Source organism: Pseudochaenichthys georgianus, chromosome 6, assembly GCF_902827115.2.
Source record: "Pseudochaenichthys georgianus chromosome 6, fPseGeo1.2, whole genome shotgun sequence".
In the NCBI taxonomy this organism is placed as follows: domain Eukaryota; kingdom Metazoa; phylum Chordata; class Actinopteri; order Perciformes; family Channichthyidae; genus Pseudochaenichthys; species Pseudochaenichthys georgianus.
The window spans coordinates 32,566,230-32,572,882 of NC_047508.1; positions in this window are offsets into that span (position 1 = coordinate 32,566,230).

Genomic DNA, 6,653 nt, shown 5'->3' on the forward strand with positions numbered 1-6,653 from the left:
TTTACTGATACCAATTGTATGATATTTACCTTGTTCATTAAAAATAAAAATATAAAAAATATATATATATATTTATTTATTTTTTGTATGTGGGAAGAGGTGGGGCGGCGCCCCTATGGGCCGGCCGCCACTGCATGCAGACATGCTATCGAGTTAAGTATTGGTGGAATCTCTTCCTTAAATGTGGCTATAGTACACAGCAAATTTCTGGAGTAAAATAATTGGTAGTTAGACAAAAAAGTGTGAAAGGGTTAGATTTTGGGAGTTTATTTCGAATTTAGACTACCGTTTGAGTTAAGGGATACTCTTGGGCGGAGTAATATTTCGGGGTTCATTCACTGGGTGTTCAGGAACGTGACACAACACTACCCTGGTGTGTATTCACAACTTCTCTGCTGCCGCGACCACGAGGCTTCACTTTGACTCCGTCCCGACGAAGGTAAGTCCTGTTTTACATCTCAAACTATATTTTCTGTCATTGTAAAGTTAATGTGTTTATTTTCGCTAAAACGAACTTAGCACGTTTAACTAGCTGCTGAATTGAATGCCGTTGAACATGGACATGATTTAGGCTAATGCAAATTAACTTTATAGTAGTCATATCTGTTTATTTTGTGTTAGCTTAAAGTTTAGTTTGTTGTTCTTTCAACACCGAAAATGCCTTTTCCTTTGCATTAAACGTTAGACTGAACGGCTACGACGGTACCGGACGAGTCCCGCGAGCTACATTGAGGGAATGTGGACGAGGTGACATACTTTCCCGGACATTTGTGTTGAGGTAACAGCTAGCTAGTAACACGACAACGTAAATGGCGTCTTTATAAGTGTAAGGCGCAACACAGCACGAAATTAGCTCGTTACTTGTATGGTCTTCGACTTTAACTATCTGCATGACGGGAGGAAAGAAAAATAAAGCAAACGTCCCTTTTCGCTGCGCTACACTCAGACTTAATGCAGGAGACGGGAGCAGAAATGGCGGAATAAAGAGGCTGGTTGAACCAACATTTCCCTCCACCGTGGAGACGACGATTCCCCGTTTCAACGGTGAAAAGAAAACGCAGTTGATTTTCAAATAAAAAAGTAGAGAACAGAGGTCGTTATGGTGCATCTCCAAAACTACTGTTACTAGTAGTGTAACTAATTACTTTCAGCAGTAAATAACGAAGTAAAGTAAGGGATACCTTTTTTTAAAGTAACTGTTAACATCTAACTCATTACTTTTTTCAAATAACTACCCCAAAACTGATCTTAATTGCCCAACCTGATCTCGCGAATAGGCTACCTTAAAATGGTTATGAAATAATATTACCACATGGCTACCCAAGATCATTTTGTTAGTGACAGTCAACATGTTGCTAAAGTAAGAGCTATCTCTTTTTTCCTTAGTTGGCCAATATGTTGCTGAAGGTGAGACGTGGAGGGACAACAAAATATGTCAAACTGGACGAAGTCCACTTCTCAGACTTCATCAGAGCAGGTAAGTGTTGTCTGTGTTGTTGAATTCATTAAAGGGGTAGTAAAAGTCCTTTATTTAATTAAGTGTCTATTGTTATGCTTAAGTGCAACAGAAGTTTCTCATACCAGAAAACACAATGCTGAAAGTCACCGATGAGCAAGGCATAGAGGTGGATGAGGATGTCTTTCCTGAAGTGGCAACAGTCCAAGACATTTGTTTTGTCATCTACACTGATTATGGTAAGGTGATATTTCTGGGTTTTGTTTTGTTGCAAAAAATGCTATGAGAGATTTGTATTTTCTATGTGTAAAAAACTGATTTTTAATATTCTGTACTAGCCAATAACCAACAGCAATCACATAATTTAGTATTTTCCCTCTCCACAGTAACATCTATGTATCATGTGCATTTCAGACCTCCCACTGGCAGAACCATCCAAAAACATGGATGACTGCTCCAACCTGACAGAATCTGTTGACTGCTCCAACCTGACCGAATGTGTGATACTTACAACATGTGGTAGGTAGGGTTATAGTAAATGTTCATAATGAATAAAAAGTTGTTCTAATAAAATAAAAAGTAGCTCATTGGGCAAGTTGGGATGTTCCGGTAAATTGTAGTTTTTGCACATTGCAACTGGCACATATGTGATTTGGTATAATTGGCCATATGGATAATTTATTTTAATTGTGATCCCCAGATCTTACCAACCTGCAGCAACATGGTGAAGGTCCCTTTTCTCCAAGTTGTACAGATACATTGTCTGTCTCAACCTCAAGCGGCCTAAGTAGTGATGCTGGATGTGAAAGGATTCAACCTATGAGGGAGAGTACCCGAGCTAGAAATGTAATTGTACTTAAATACACTTTACTCTTTACTTTGCCTGAGATAAAAAGCAAGTTTAAACAAATTTGTGTCATGGAATTGAAGAAGCTTTGTTATTGATGATCGATTTGATCAGTAGTTGGTTATACATGATCTATTTTGTTAATTGTTTTTTGTTATTTCATATAAATTGGGTTTAGATGGTGGAGCAGGTTCTAACTTCTAAGCCGGCAGGGTTGACTGTGATCAAAGAGTACAACGATACTGGGAGTCTGAAAGATTCCACCAGGCGATTAATGGTGAACATCATTGTAGCTCACATGTGTGAAAAGGAAGGGTAAGAGCCTTGGCTTTAATGGAATGAATTATTCATTTATTATAAAGGGAAAAATCTTATTGTAAACCAATTATTTTTCTTTTGCAGGAGAGGTGTAAGTAAAGCGACGAAGGAGTTCCATGCACTTGGGATTGTGTTACTTTTCCCATCTCTTAAGGACCCTTACTCAACAAAAGGATATGTGAGTTTTGCATTGTTGCCATTTTTTTCACATTTAGGTTATTTGGTCTTTTGTGTACAAGCAGCAGCATATTTGCATTAGATCTATGAAAAACCTGATATTGTCTGCATTCTAACCAGAAGCGCTCTTTTCTTTTTAGGAACATTTCTATGACATTCAGAGCAACAAAGGCTTTCTCGAGTGGCGTCTCAAGACTGTGCAACGCCAATCCAAACCCACGTCAACATTCCATGACAGAGTGGAGCTACAAGGAGGTCCAACATCATCCAGAAGTTTTGGTTCCATAAACGACCTGCAAACAGGAGACGACTGTATGGAAGCCATGTCTCTTCTTCACCACACCACTGACCATGACCTAGTCTTCCAGAAGATGAGAGAAACTTTCCACTATCGTCAACAGATGATCCATGACCAACAGCAATCTGCCAACATACTTCAAATGTTTCCTCGTTTCTTGGACACTAAGGGACTGGTACGTAACACATTTTGCATTTTGAATTCCCTCCTTGAAAAATACTTGGTTTATATTAAATGATTGTAATAATAATCTTACTTTCTTTTTTATTAGATTCTGCAAGATTTCTCATTGATGTTCGGAGCCGAAACTGCATCCAGGTTCCTGGAAAGATGGAACAGCGGTTTTAAAGACAAAGTCCTACGAGAGGCCAGGGACCTTAGAGAGACTCCTCTTCTGAAAAATCAGCTGAAATCTGCGCTGAATGAAGCATCTGACACCGATGAGCCAGGTACTTTCATACAGTCATACTCCATAAGTGTAGTAATATGGTCTTGAATATCAGGATAGGCATCATTTCTGATATTTTCACTAAGAAAAGCACATTAACATTATTTTTCACTACTAATAGGGATGACTTGATGTGATGTCAATTGAACTTTAACGTTCAGTTGTACATTCCTGTCTGACAATATCATCTACGTCCTGTATGCTGTGCATCATGTTGTTGTGTATGCGGGGCCATCAGGGACATTATTCAGAAATACCGTTCACAAACAATTATGAAACACTCTCACATAACAGCGTTTCCCATGTGTCGATACATGATTTTGGTTTCAGTTATGCGTGTGAGAGTTACATAATTATATGTGAATGGTATTTCTGAATAATGTCCCTGACATCCCCTCATAGTGGTAACCTTGTCCATGACAATGTAGAAATGTGAAGATGATTTCCACTGTCTGCAGAGTGGGACAGCGACATGGCTTCTCTTCTTGTCTTGCTGCATCTTCTCACTCCACAACCAGCTGGAAGGAAGCAGGCCAAGAAAATCAGTGTCAGAGAGGCAATAGATCATCTGGTGATCTTTCACAAGGTTTGTCAAGACAATGCGTTCCAATTCCAAATATTGTGGTTTGTCCAATCATTTAAAAACTAATGGCTTATATGAAAATGCTTTTCATTTTGTTTCAGTCCTGCAAGAGCCTTGAGGATCACCTCATGACCATTGAGGGAACCCACCAGCCGTATCTTCTGGCCACAGGCACTTCAAAGGCACAGGTTTTCAGCTTCTACATCGTCTTGGACAAAAAGCTTCTTCCTTGTCAGTCATGTACATCCTTGGGTGCATTTGATGAGCTTTTCAAGTCCCACTTCACTTTTAGTGTGACATATGATGATGCTCTGTCCAGCCTGTACACATTTCTGCAGACTACTCTGTACAATATTGACATTGGCACAACAGTAGAAACTCCAAAAGTCAAAGAGTTAAGAGCAAAGCTCTTGAACAAGCATTAATTAATTAATGCAGCACAAATGTTTGGATGTTTCCTCTGTGCTTCATATTTTGATACAGCTTTACTTTTGATCAGACACCTTAAACTAATTCATGGAATGTATCCTGGTAAAAACTTCAGACTAAATTGTGGGCAAACAGGATGTTGCTTGCAATTCTCAAGTTATTCTGGATTTAGAAGACATCTTATTAAGATACATGCTCGTACTGATGAGACATGTGGGCCTCAAGAGACCCCTTCCAACCACAACAGCCAACAGCATGATAATTCTCAGTGCATGAATGATGAAACACCCTCTACTTCTTCTCAATGCCAAAATATTGAAGCAGTCCCTTCACTATCAACTCACAGCAAAGATATGGGTGCCTCCATTATAGCCAAACTTTTGGGAAGCGGTGTTCCAAATACTGTTGTTCTCTCTACAATTGAGAATTTACAGGAATTTGTGGGAGATTTGCAGTCTAGTATTCAGGACCAAGTATTGAACTTACTCCCAGCCGACAATCCCTCCAGATCAGCTATTGAAGAGCTATTTAATAGTATGGACAACCCTTTCAGCCAGTTGAATTCTGATAGCAAATGGAAGAAATATTTTGGGGAAAAATGGGATATAGTACAGCCAGTTGAACTACGCCTAGGTGTAAGGTATGATGCCAGACGCAACAGCAAAAGTGGAACTTATGAGCAAGTTCCAATAAATGACAAATTCATTTATATTCCCATACTGAAAACACTGCAGTTTATTTTCGAGAATGAAGATATATGTGAAATGATGCAAACATTTACTCAAAGTGACACATATGAAGATTTCTGTGATGGAAGCTACTTTAAAAGTCATCCTTTGTTTTCAAGTAGTAAGTTTGCCCTCCAAATCCAATTGTACTATGATGATTTTGAGTGTGCAAATCCTCTTGGTTCAAAAAAAGGTATACATAAAGTTGGCTGCCTATACTTCATCCTTAGAAATCTTAATCCCAGGGTGAATTCTGCCCTTATGAACATTCATCTGGTATCATTGTTTCATGCACAAGATGCTAAGAAATACGGAATCGATGAAATACTGAAACCTTTAGTAAAAGACTTGAAAATATTGGAGACTACTAGAGTTGCTGTCCCATTTTCTGAAGTTTTTGTACGTGGCACTCTTGCACAAGTTACTGGTGATAACTTGGGTATGCATAGCATTCTTGGATTCATGGAGTCATTTAGTGCAAATTATTACTGTAGATTTTGCTTACTTGATAAATCTTCAGCGCAGTCAGTTTTCTCAGAAGACGACCCACATTTGACTTTAAGATCACCAATTTTGAATGATCAACATTATACCAACTTGGCAGAAGATCCAACATTAACCTCTTCATTTGGCATCAAGAGAAAGAGCATACTAAATACTTTGCAATATTGCAGAAAACTTTGGTGTAGACATCATGCATGACATTTTGGAAGGGGTTGGTCAATATGAGGTCAAACTGCTATTTGAGTACTTAATAAAAAATGTCATGTCTAAAGAAACCTTGTTAAACAGGGTGTATTCTTTTAACTATGGCTATTTGGAAAAGAAAAACAAGCCAACAAATATTAACCTTGATGGTGTAGGAAATGGAATAGGGTTAAATGCATCACAAACACTGTGTTTGATCACGAACATACCTCTGATATTTGGCGACTTGGTACCAGAGGATGACTTGCACTGGCACTTATTGCTCTTGTTGCTGAACATTATAAACATTGTGTTCTCTTACTCTATCACCAAAGGGATGACTGTGTATTTAAAGCACCTTATCATTGAACACCACCAACTCTTTAAAGAACTGTACCCTTCAAACAACCTGATTCCAAAACATCATTTCATGGTCCATTATCCGAGGTGCATTCGGAAAATTGGACCACTTATTCATATTTGGACTATGAGATTCGAAGCGAAACACAAATTTTTCAAAGATTGTGTAAAGAACTTCAAGAATTTGACAGTATCACTTGCGAAAAAACACCAGTTTGCATTAGCTTATCATTGGGAATGCTTGACTTTAAAACCAGTTCAGTCTGGTCCAGTTAAAGGAATGGTATGCTCATGACACTCATTTTTTAAAAATTATCATCCG